We start from the raw sequence: 13926 nt of genomic DNA, 5'->3' as shown, positions 1-13926 counted from the left end.
CTAACCACCTAAGAATTCTTTTGTTTCTTCCCTTCTTCCTCTTGACAAAAGATTTCAAAGGACTAACCGCCTAAGATATCTTTTGTATCCCCCTCACAGAGAATTCAAGGGACTAACCGCCTAAGAATTCTTTGTCCTAGCACATTAGAGGGTACATCCTTTGTGGCACAAGTAGAGGGTACATCTACTTGGGTTGTTATACTGAGAAGAAGAGAGGCTACATCTCTTGTGGATCAGTTCAAATGGAGGGTACATCCACTTGGTTGTTCAAAGAGAACAAAGGAGGGTACATCACTTGTGGATCTTTGGCTTGTAAAGGATTTTACAAGGTTAAAAGAAATCTCAAGAACCGTTTGTTGCTTTGGGACTTGATGTAGGCACGGGTTGTTGCCGAACCAGTATAAATCTTGTGTTTGTCTTCTTCTTCCCTACACTCTTTAAGTTATTGTTTCTGTTCTTTACTTTCTTAACTTAGTAGTAAAAGCTTAGTTGAATCTAGTAACATTAAGAAGGATAAATTTTTAATTAGTCAAGACACGTTCATAATTAATTCAACCCCCCCTTCTTAATTATTCCGAGGCCACTTGATCCAACAAAACCTGTGTCTGATATGGACGACCTCTGACAAATAGCAACTAAGTACATGCAGATGGAAGAGCTTGCTAAGTATAGAATCATGTTCAAGTTGAAGTTGCCATAACCAAAAAGGAATCATATAAGCAAAGCTTTACAAAGAGGAAGGAAGATGGGCAAAGAGATCGACCACCCACGGAACCTCGATACACACATTTTACTCCCCTCAATACGACTAGGTCTAAGATTTCGGGCCAAGCTTTGGCCAATGAGATCTTGGTAATGCTAAAAAGAGCTAACACCCTACTCAAGGTTGATTTTCAAAACACTACTGATATCCTAGGAATTGAGGGCATTCAACTGAAAAGTGTGTGTCCTGAAATATAAGATTGAAGACGTCATCAAGATGGGCCACTTGAAAAACTTCGTTCATAAGCCCTAGTCCTGGTGATAATACACCTTACATCGGTAGGATGGTGATGGACACTAAAGTAGAGATCATGACCAAAAAGGTGTAGATGTCGATCGCAAAAAAGAAGGGAAGAAAAGCCTCTCAACTAACTGAGATGTGTCATCAACATAATTGTTGAAGGATTTGCAAGAGGCAGGGCCATGACTTCTGCTAGGAAGATGCATCTCCAAATTGTTCACTCCATTAACATGGTGTCCCCACACAAGGCTCCATAAATGCCACCCATCACTTTCATAACAACGAATTTCAAGGCAATAGATCTAGTTCAGGATGATCCCATGGTAGTCAGCATGGAGATCAATAATTGCATGGTCCAAAAGACACTTATTGATTAGGGGAGCTCGACAGATATCTTGTTCTGGAACACATTCAAACAACTTGACATACCAAAAGCTGAGCTCTAACGACATTTTGACCCTCTATTTAGCTTTAATAGGGGAAAAGTTGGTACGATAAGGAACATATAATTGTATACAAAATTTAAGCAAGAAGGGTACGAACACAGGACCATTATGATCAAATACATAGTGGTACATGCAAGCACCTTCTACGCCATACTTCTTGAACGACCATCCTTGAACCTTTTAGGTGTTGTAGTGTTTAGACCCCATTTTGCTATGAAGTTCCCATTGATAGTTGGCTCCATAATAACACTCCAAACCAACCAAAAGGTGGATAGGGAGTTTTATAAGGAAAGCTTACAACTAACCCCTATGGCGAAAGGTGGGTCATATATCAAGAACACTAAAATGATAGCAGGTAGCTCAGAAGAGACAAACAACCCAAACTTTGACCCTAGAATGAATAACAATTACTAGGTCAAACTAGTAGAAGAAACAAGTACTTTTCAACTCAGTAACAAAGAAGGGAAGGTTACTCGACTCGACAACCAACTCTTAGAGGATGAAAAAAGTTACCTACAACAGATAGTTTAGTCAGATGTCGATATATTTGCAGGGTCTATGACCGACATGCAAGGTAATGATCCAGAATTCCATTGCCATAAACTCTCCATATGCCGAGATGCAAAACCTTTAGCTCAAAGGAAAAGAAAAATGTGGAAGAAAGGTGTCAAGCAGTACAACAAGAAGTCTCTAAATTGTTGTTAGCTCGATTAATCCAAGAAGTGGATTACACCATATGGCTTACAAATATGGTCATGGTCAAAAAATCGAATGGCAAATGAAGGATGGGCATGAAAAAAAGATGATGGAACTCATAAACCACGAAGAGGGTGAATTGGTTCTAAATTAAATAAAAAAAATAAAAATAAGAGTTTTAAAAAATTTCTTTTCCAAGGATCATATCACAAACTTTTGTCAAAACCAATATTTAATCAATCACCCTTAACAGAAAATCCTTTTGTTAAAGTTCTTATTCAAAAAGATATTTTCTTTAACCTTTAGCAAGTTGATCGAGAATACAATGAGAAAGAAAGATAAGATCAAGAGAAGATGTACACCAATTATTATACTGGTTCACTCTCTATCTCTAAAGAAGCTACTACAATTATCTAATCTAAACCGAATTAGATTTTCACTGCATATAGAATTCTTATAATCAATCTCAGTTCCTACCCCAAAAAAATAGACTAAGGTACCTAACCCAAAAAAATAGACTAAGAACCTAAGAGAAACCTACCCTTAGCCCAAACTAGAAAAACCTATTCTAGCATGCCTTTAGACATTCATGCATATGCTAACAACATGTAACACACAAAAAACTTGAGTCATAGTGAGACACAACATGATCAATCACATGTAAGAACCTTTGCTTGAGTGAATGAGTCTCTTCTTCATCTCATAAGTAATTCACAACTCATTTTGTACCATGAGAGCTTCAGAAAAAAGGAAGTCTAGAAGTTGTGAGTAGCACACTTATTCTAAGTGGTTAAAAGTGAGAACACAAAGTGGTTATTTATAGAGAAAACAATTATAACCATTTGTGAGTTGCACACTTATTCTTGATGTAATTGATTAAAGTGTTATTGATCACTTCTAGGAACACCTTTAAGAATGAAGTAATTGATTACGATCATTTGGTAGTCGATTAAAGCAGAGACTCATAAAAAACCAAACATAGTCTCAACTGAACTATGTAATTGATTATGGTTAAATGGTAATCGATTAAATTGAAACTAGAATCTCTCTGCAAGATACAAACACTTGTGTAATCGATTACGATCAACCTTTTAATCATTTAAAACAGAGTTTTATGCACTAAAGAAGTTTCTAACTTTAGAAACAATCTTCATACCTCTACATGATGATGCATGATGTACATATGAAAAGATAGAGACTAAGATTCAACAATCAATACAAATGTCACTCAAAGAGTTCGGCATGTAAAAAGACAAAACTTCTTCAAGCTCCAAAGCTTAGTCTTCATGTTGCTCCCTTTATCTTTAATAGTGCACTAACTACATAGACATAAATCGAGCCAGTCCAAAAGATGCATACCTTCTACCCAATATTTACCACTTAGTTGATGACATGACAGGACATATGATTCTAAGCTTCCTAGATGCTTACTCAAGCTAAAACTAGATCAGGATGGACTCGACAGACAAAAACAAAAGGAATTTCATTACTGAGTCAGAAAATTGCTGCTACAAGGGGATGTCGTTTGGATTAAAATATGTTGGGGCAACATATAAGCACTTAATGAACAAGGTATTCGAGTCTCAAATAGGAAGAACCGTGGAGGTATATATGGGTGACATGGTAGTAAAGTTTAATAACTTGTTGACCATATCAAGGATTTGGAGAGGTATTCAGACAACTACAAAAGTACAATATGAGGCTAAACCTAGAGAAATATGTCTTTGGCATAGAAAGGGGAAATTTTTTGGGCTTGATGCTAACCCATAGGTAAATACATGTAAACCCTAACAAATGTCAGACAATATTTGAGATGAGAAGTCCAAAGAACTTAAAAGAAGCATAGAGAGTGGCCGACCAAATAGTCTCCCTGTCTAGGTTCTTGCCAAGAATTTCCAAAATAGCCAAGTCAGCGATGAACCTACTAAAAAAGACAAAGCACTTTGATTGGAGTGAGGAATGTGAATGTGCTTTTCAAAAATTAGTAACCCCCCCACCCCCCGCCGCCCCCCGATGCTTACAAAGTCGAAAACTAGCAAGAGAGTCATTGTGTACCTTTCGGTATCTCCAAAAGCCATCATTGCAATTCTTGTCCAAGAATTAGATAGTGAGATGGGATCAGTATATTTCTTTAGCCAAGTAGTTGGAGTTTCAATATCAATTGATGGAAAAAGTTGCCTTGGCACTGGTCAATGCCGCCCAACGCCTTTGACAATTCTTCCAGAGGCACGTGATTATTGTCCTGACCAATTGTCCAATTGCTAATGTTTTGCACAAGCTCGAATTGACCAGTAGGATGATGACATGGTCCATAGAGCTATTATAATATGAGTCAAGAAGAATGATAAGATCATAAAGCATGATAGGTTTTGTGAATGTATTCCACCCACCCCTACTGGAGCCACTAGATGAGTGGTGGACATTGCATGTAGGCATGGAAGAGGAGCAGGGGTCATATTGAAGGGGCCAAACAATGTAACTTTGGCACAGTCCCTACGCTTCGGGTTCAAGGCCCCCAAACACTAGGACGAATATGAGGCTCTACTAACTAGCCTAAGGTTAGCAAAGGAAGTGAAGGCCCAAAGGGTCAAGTGTCGAAGTGATTCTCTGGTTGAATCATAACATATTAACAAGGTCTTCCAAGTGAAAGATCCTCAACTACTGAAATACTATCATGCCTTTTCAAAGCTAAAGGAAGAATTTGAAAAAATCCAAGAGGCTCACATCAACCATTTGCAAAACCAATGCTCAGAATGTCTAGAAGTTTCTCTACAAGAACATCATTACCCACTTCAACATTTCATGTGTCGCGGTGACTGGAAATGGGTTACAATTTATAGACAAGAAGTTGAATGAGTTTATGACAAGTCTCGACATCAAACATCGAGCCATGCATGTTGAACACCTGGAAACAAATGGCCAAATTGAAGTAGCCAACAAAGTAATTCTAATAGAACTAAATAAACTTTTGGGATCAACCAAAGGTAGATGGGCTGAAGAGATTTTAAAAGTCTTATGGGCCTATCGGTGCACTCCCCATTTTGTCACGTAAAAAACTCCATTTTGAATGATATATGGTATAGATGCTATGGTCCTGGTAGAAGTTGAGGAGATATCAATTAAAAGACAAAATTTCACTGAGGCCAAGAACAATGAACCTTGCAGATAAACCTAGACCTCATTAAGCAAGTACGAGAAGACATAGTAATCACGACTGAAGTGTGCAAACAATGTATGGCTCAGTGTTTCAACTTAAAGTAAGCACCAAGACATTTTAAAGAAGGAGATCTAGTGTGGAGAGTGCAAGGTAAAGTTCGAAAGGACACAATAGAAGGTAAGTTGGACACTAACTAGGAAGGACCCTTCAGGGTTCAACATAACCTACAGAACGAAGCATACAAACTTAAGGAATTTTTTTGTCAAAGTCATCCCTTGGAGATGGAACTCCACTCACTTGAAATATTACTACAACTAGATTGTGTAAAAGGTTGTGTACTCTTTTTTCTACCGCCTTGTATCCCTATAAAAATGTGAAATGGTTTTTGCCGAGAAGGTTTTAACGAGGCACACCTAAACAAATCTTATGAATGAAGACATTTTCCTACATTTATACTTGTGTTGTCTTTTCAGAAGCTCCCAAATAGTCTCTTCGGCTAAGGATAAACTCAATGTATTTATAATTTAACAATTTCCTTCCAAATACTCTATTCGATTGAAGACGAACTTAGTGCATTTATTATTAATTGTTCCCTCTCGAATAACCACTTCGGCTATGGTTGAATGTATCAATTTTAATTAATAGTTCGTTCATGAATATCCTCTTTGGCTAAGGTTGAACTCATCAATTTAACAGTCTTTAGTAAAACCTATGAAAATATACAACGACTCAAGGCATTCATGTTTTTAACTTAGAATAATTTTGTCCAAAGTTACTTTACACTACTCTATGACAAGTCAACCAAAAAATAAAGCATGATGGATAGTATATAAGAATTTAATTCTTAATTAAAATCGACCATGGATCGAGCATGTACAAAATAACACAACAATATTGGTTGGATACACAATTTTATTTAAAGATCCACTAATAGCCAAATAGTTAACAAAGGACAATAAAACTAAGAGTCCCCATCCTCCCCCTCTTTCCAAACCACCTCATCATCCCCACCACCATCTTTGTCGTTCGTCATTTATGTCTCTCCAGGAGGAGTAGCCAGTTGTTCACTATACGACATGGCATAAGCCGAAATGTCATCCATAAGGACTAGTTGTCTGTTGTAAAAATCCTTTTTGATATCAAATATGGATTGATTAGGAACTTCATAATGGAACAACACCTACCAAAGGAAATGATTGAAACCCGATTCATCAGCCTCATATACCTTGTTGTAAGCCTTATATTCAACATCTCTTTCCTCTCCTTCTAGGTGATTGCCAAAATGTCTTTCAATCGAACCACCTCTTTAGAATTTACCTTCACCAAGGCTTCGACATTAGTAACATGAGTCTCCAAACCCTTTAAATCCAAATTTTCCCCCACCAAAGTCACATTGACATTAAGAGCAGAGACAAGGGAGTTCTTAACCATCTTAAGGTTAGCCTTTAGCTTACTTACATCCGATGACCCTTGAAGGTGTTGGGCTATAGCCACCGCTCAAGACTGGGAAGTCCAACATTTGTTGCTTCATCTTCTGAGCCCCTTTGTGGTCAGACTCCTTATGAACTGAGGGTTTAGTCAAACTAGTCTTATGCCTTACGACTAGGTTTCTTATGCTTATGCTTGTCCTTTTCCTTTAGCTCCTAGGTAGGGGGAGGAATGACATCAACCAGAGGATCCCTTAAAATAGGTGTTCGATTAACAAGAGGCATATGAACAATATTTTCAGTGTTTAGGGGAATACAGTTTTTGTGGGCAAGTTAGAAAGCAGTCATGTTGGCGCGTGCTTGAGTCGTTATACCTGAAACAAGTCAAAAATAATAAATCAGAAAGTTTGGGCAAAAAATGAAATGTGCACAAAAGAAAAACAACTAACCCTCAAGATCCCAAATGAGATTAGGAGACTTAAGGAGGGAAAATATTTGTTTAACAGGAAGTAAACGGGGGAGGGTCTCGAGGAAGGCAAGGTCTTGGAGCTCCTTTTGGTAAAAAAAATCCTTAAGGTATTCATCATACTAACACAGATATGGCAGCCTATATAAAGGAAACAAGGATTTCTTTGAATCAAAGAATAAGTTATTCCCAGTAATCGAATTTATTGTCACCTTAAAGAAACAAGTCTTGAAGTTCTTATAAGACTAAGTGAGATACGAACTTGTCAAGGCCTAATTATTTCAAATATCCTTTGCGATGAATGAAAGATCCATTGACTAAAACAAGAGATATGAAATTCATTATGTTTGAGGATATTCAAAGATATAAGAAGATATTAAAGATGTTAGAAGGTATTTGGAGATATTCGAGAGATCATTAGATTTAGCATTTATTATTAGATTTAGAGTTAATAAGATTATAATGTTTTTATCTCATCTTTGGATTTATTTCTTTTAGTAGGAAGAGGATTATATCTTAATAAGATATGTTTCCTCTATTAGGATTTTATCTTATCTTTGGATTTATTTCCTTTACTAGAATGATGATCATATCTTATTAAGATGTGTTTTCTCTATTGGGATTTTATGATATCTTTAGTTCATATAAGATTAGGATTTTTTAGGATTTGTTTTATATTACTTTTTTTCTACTTTCTTATAAATAGAAAGTCATGTAATGGAGAATTGGAGGAATTAGTTCAATATTAATAAATTGAGTGTTTTCTCTATTGTGAGAACTTCCCCTTTGTTCTTGGGTTAATAGCTTTATACTGTTGGTTCTACTGATAGGTCGTAGTTAGGGTCACATTTTTATTTGATAACACTGGTTCTACCAGTACGTTGTAGTTAGGTTCAAGTTCCTCCTTGTTCTCTTGCTTGATTTCAAGACGATCCTAAGTTGATTCGTATCATTCGGCGTTAGAGCTTTTAAATCTTGAAATCAGGTGTTATATGCATTTATTTCTTTCTCTTTCCGTTGTAAAAAAAAATTGCTTCCATTGTTGTTTTGTTATTTCTTCTATTGTGTCAACTTTATTTTTTCTATTTCTTTGAGTTTGTTCATCTTTCCTTGTTCTATTTCTTGGAGTCTGGTCATCTTTATTATCCTTTTGTGCTTCTTCTTTTCTATCCTGGTAAAACAAAAAAAAAATCGTGCAATCGTACATATAGAAAAATTTTGATTCTCTAACTCTTTATTCATAAACTCAAACTTGGGTAGAGGGGTGACATCCAACTAGCAAGTTTGAAGAGTGATTGGACAAAACCTATCTTCCTTTATTATGCTGATGGTGAGCCAAGTGAAAATATTCTCAATATTCGACTTATCAGTATACCGGGAGAAAAATGTTTTCACTTATCCATCCACCCATGTATAACCTAGGAGGGTAATTAAGGGAAATATTTTCTTCTCCTTCAAGACTTGCAAATGCTTTCATGGTACCTCATCAGCCAACGGATCTAGAGAACCTAGCTCATTTTTGTCTACTACTTCATCGATGGGTCTCAGAACTTCTCCTGCAATAATCGCTATATTCAGAACTACCTTTATGTTATCAACCACCATTTCTTGAAGTTGATTTATAAACGTCAAGAAGTCACTATATTCGTCACCTAAACTAGTCGACGAAACTCCATCAGAAGTAGATGAAACCTCATTTGAAGTCGATGATATCATACTCGAAGTCAACGTGCTTAAAGGAACCACCAACACCTCCTTACCGGATCCTCGTACCTTAGAATCTTCCCCTTCGGTCTCCCTTGATGCAACCTTTACTGAAAACATAATTCCCAAAATTACATACTTACCTGTAAAAAGAAAAAATAAGGAAGCACTACTTGACTAAGAGAAGGAAATTTAGAAACTATGTAAGGCCGACGACATTCCAAAGCCCCTTTTTATAGGGGATGGGCCCCTAATGGGCCCTAACTCAACATAAATCTCTATTGTTGGATCAAATAAAATCAACCAATGGAAATAAAAGGCGTTTCGATTATCAACAAGGGCTGTTAAGACTATATTCACCTAGGGAAGCACAACCATCATGATGAGCCAACGATGTTGAGGCCAAATACCCATCCAATAATCATAGTAGTTCCAGGCACAAATGATCGTGTTAATCTCTTCTTGATCCTTGTAGACCAAAAAGGGCTTAGGAGGGCATGTATACCAAACAGGTTTTCGGCTATAGGCGACTGAGTACCCATTCAACCCCAGATAAAGACAAAACATTCATGCTTTCAAATAATTACGAGATTAGGCCATTTAATCCCGCTTAGGAGACAAATTAGCTAGATGGTAATTACCACATGCAAGCCTAAGGTCCAATGCCCAAAACGATTTGTATAAATAGGGTAAGACCCTAAGGTAAAGACCACTATTCATTTGATACACATTTACTATCCTATATATTGTTCAAGGTCAAACCCTTACTTCAACGTCAAAGTGTCATTTGATACGCATTATGGTTTTATTAGATATTTTTCTCACACTAGAAAACATGTTTACAACTGGAAATTGTTCATCAATAATGGTCGACAATCGCAAAAAAACACTAGAACACCATTTGGTTTGCAAAAAAGCCCTCAAGTAGGTCACTAAGAAAGGCTGGTGTCGGCTACTTACCCACAATACCATAATTAATTTTTAAATGACTAAAATGTATAAAGTGCAAAATAGTAAAGCACATCATGGTCATATTAAAAAATTTATTAACTAAAATTTCTCTAAATTTCTAAAGGTTGTTGCCAATAACAAATCCAAATCATTCACTATTATACTATTAAATTGGATGGCTATTAAGACTTGGTAAAAAAATGGACCATCAAACTCATGGATCCACCAAGGAATGTGATAAGTCTGGCTGCATCAATGTCACATTGGACTATACCAAAACAATTAAGTTCTTAAGGTTTTGATGTTAACAAAGTATAAATTTTATGTGTTAACCTTTCATGCTTAAGCTATAGGTTTATCTATCTCTATGAGATACAAGCAGAAAGCATGGGGAGAAAGGCTCTGGATGATAATTGAAGTATCAATCATTGGACGATATTGCCTCAGTGTCTAGTCCTAAGAAGACAAGTGCTTTGGCACTTGACTCATTGTCTAATGAAAATGGTACTATTACTCAATCCTTAAGAACAGAGAGTTGTCATCAGAAAGTAACGTCCATGGTTCAATAAGTAATTCGTGCCTAGCGCTTGAGAGGGGAGTTTTCAATTGTTTTATCTAAATTGTGTGTTGGAAGTCAACTCTGAGCACAAGGTGACACTAGCAAGATATACTTCTTTAAAGATACATTGCAGAAGATATTTGTGGTCCTCATACTCTCTCTCTCTGCACATTAACGTGCCATGTGTAAAACACCCAAGCTATTAGACAACGACTAGTTTGGATATCTATACAGATTGAAACTCTGAAGTGTATATAAAGCTTGAAGTTGTTCATAATGAATTTGTCAAATCACTAGAGAATCATTTGAGTCAAAATGAACAAAGTGTTGTAATGTTGTCAGTTTAGTTGGATGAAAGAAACTTGAGCGAATTGAGTGAGGCTTAGCTCTACTATGTTAGCAAGTTTCCATTGTATTCGAGCTTATTGTGTAAACGCTACTTGAGTGATTAGAATACATATTTTATCAAACATTTATTGTTTATGAAAGCTATGAGTGACTTCGTGACAAAAAATATTTAGGTCTTAATCTTAGGGGGAGATTAAGGGTAGTTCCAGAAGTGGCCTAGAGAGTACTTGTTGTAGCCAGAAGTGGCATAGAGAATACTTGGTTGCAATCAAAGTTTTGATTACTAGAATCCTTCAAGTTTTGAAGCAGAACTAGACGTATCTCAGAGTTGGGGTGAATCAGTATAAACCTCTGTGTTTTGTTTACTGCTTCTATATAATAAGTTCATTTATAAAGTTTACTTCTACACTATTGTGTCCAAGTTTTGTGAACTGATTTTTAAACACAAAGTGATTTTGAACCTTTGAACGAAACTCATCATCCGTTGATATCTGTTTGAGAAAAGCTTTCAAAGTTTTTGAAAGGCAAAATTTTTATCGATCACACTATTCCACCCCTCCCCCCCCCCCCCCCTTATAGTGTGTTTTAGGTACTTCAGAATGCCTATTACATATAATAAACAAGTTTAATTTATAAGAAAAAAGACTATTCACCGTTGGCATAAAACTTTTTCAATATGTATGACAAGTTTAATTCATACAAAAAGACCATGCATTAACTTTTAATTAGATGACCATTAAATTCTTAATTTATTGATGCAATCCTACCCCCCAAGGGTATTGGATAGAAGACTCCAAGAGGATTGTGCTAGAGCTACTAAAGAAGGCCTTAGGGTTCTCATGAACCTTAGGGTAGATTTTTGAACCCATGGCTCAAGGTTGGATCCACTCTTCTTTGTAAATATTAGAATAGGTTTTTTCCTTCTTTTGGGCCTTGTATTGTGGCCATTCTAGTAGTATAGGGTTTTAGCCTTGTATTTCAGGGCATTTTGAGTAGTCTTTGTAGTAGGGACTTTTTTTTTGTATTTTCATGTATTTTGTCCTGGAGGTGAGCTTAGCTATTATAGGGGTGTGTAGCTAAGCTCTAGCTTCTCTTCTCAAGGAGGTGAGCTTAGTTATTAGAGGGGTGTGTGTAGCTAAGCTCTAGCTTCTCATGGAAGCTACCTAGTCTATAAATAGAAGCATGTGTAACACTTGTTGTAACTTTGATGAATGAGAGTCTTGTGAGACACAACTCAAAGTTCAACTTCTCTCCCTTTTTCTTCCTTCAATTTCATGCTCCCCCCCTCTCCCTTTCTCTCCCTCTTTCTTTTCCTCCATTGAAGCATCCTCTACAAGCTTCTTATCCAAGGCTCATCTTGGTGGTGAAGCTTCTTCTTCCATGGCTTATTCCCTAGTGGATGGCGCCTCCTCTCACCTCTTCTCCTTTGTCTTCCGCTGCATCTCCATGGTGGAAAACCACCATTAAAGGACCTCATTGAAGCTCAAAGATCCAGCCTCCATAGAAGCCCCACAAGCAAGCTTCCATCAAGTGGTAATCAAAGCACAAGAGCTTCAAGTAGGTGCTCCTTAAACCTCCATTAATTTTTTTGCTTTACCTTCTCTTCCATTGTTGTTTCTTCATTTTTCTCCATGTATCTCCTCACATATCTTGTTCTAAATGTTTTTAACATGATTATTTAGAGTTTCCATCGATTAAACTTGCTATAGAAGCTAGATTTGATTTTCTATGGTTCAAATTTCTTGTTCTTGTTCTTGAACCATGAATTGTGTTGAGTTTAGGTTCCTTTGAGTTTTGTCTTGTTATTTTTTGTGGCTGAAACCTAAACCATAAAATTCTTACGAAAATATTAAAGTAGAAGAAAACCTCAAAAATCTAGAGTGACTTGTTCACCTATTGTAGTTTTGTCATAGAAGTCATGTCTAGTCATGAAACTTGTCACATAAGATTTCTTATGTTGTGATGAATTTTATTTGTCTTGTTTCTTTGTCTAACTCATTTGTTCATGAGTGTATGAAATTCTTTTAGCCTATTATTTGATTTGAGTCAAATATTTCATGTTAACTAGTCCTTAACATGTTCATGCAAAATTCTTAGAGAGTCTTTGATTGTGAACCTTTTCTTGAACTTTTAGTTTTCCTTATGATTGTGTCTATTGTGAATTTGAGTTTTGGTGATTGAATTGCTGGCTGAAATGTTGATCCTAAGTGAATATTGAACTTCTAAAACTGTGGTAAACAATCGTAGTGAGTTCAACATACATAAGAAGGTTGAAAGTAAGCCCAATGCAATCAATATACCATGCTTAAAAAAAATCGCTGGTACTGGCAGCTTGGACATACAAAGTTGGTAAAAATTACTGAGAATTGGTTACTTTGAATTTTGAGCTGAAATTTTTACTGAATTTTCTAGACATCTGGAAAAAAGTTATAAAAAAAGAACCATGTGATTTGGAGAAAAGTAAAAAATAGAAAAATTATACAAGTTGGCAGAAAAAAATCAGTATCCAGAAAAAAAAAGTGAAAGGCAAGTGTGCTTGTTGTTTTGACTCAAAATTTATTCTATAATTGATGCCTATGTTATACCAATCTTAGTTCCGAAATTTCAATTGAAAATTACTGTGAAAACAAGTGCCAAAGCTAGAGGTTTGTTGAGTCTTTTTTTTTTTAGTTTTTTTTACTCTACTCTAGAGCCATTCTAAGTTTCTCTTTGAGTCCTAGCTTGCTTCTATGTCCTTTTCATTGCTTTAATTGTTGAATAATCCTTGACAATTTGTCTTGTTAAAACTCCATTGGTTTAGCTTTCATTTCATTTTTTTTGGTCTTTGGTTATTGCTTGTCTCTTTGTTTCCTTGCTTGTGGGTTGCCATATAGGGAATAGGAAGGAGGATTGGTGCCATCCCTTGAAGAATTTGAGTCAAGAAGAAAGGGGCCAACCACCTTAAGAGCTATTGGACTAAGAAGCACTCCAAATTGAGTGAATCACCAAAGAGAGAACAACCACCAAAATTGAGGAGCGTTTTGTAATTTTGTAATTTGCAATTTACTTACCTTCATTGCTTTCAAGTTTTGTAACAAAAAGGCCTTTCATTGGAAGTGTGTTGGGAGCCTCCAATAGGTTACCAAACTTCCATTTGTGTGTAATAATGTTAGGCAATTTTTCCTTAGGA

Source organism: Glycine soja, chromosome 2, assembly GCF_004193775.1.
Source record: "Glycine soja cultivar W05 chromosome 2, ASM419377v2, whole genome shotgun sequence".
In the NCBI taxonomy this organism is placed as follows: domain Eukaryota; kingdom Viridiplantae; phylum Streptophyta; class Magnoliopsida; order Fabales; family Fabaceae; genus Glycine; species Glycine soja.
Note: the sequence above shows the minus strand (reverse complement) of the source record.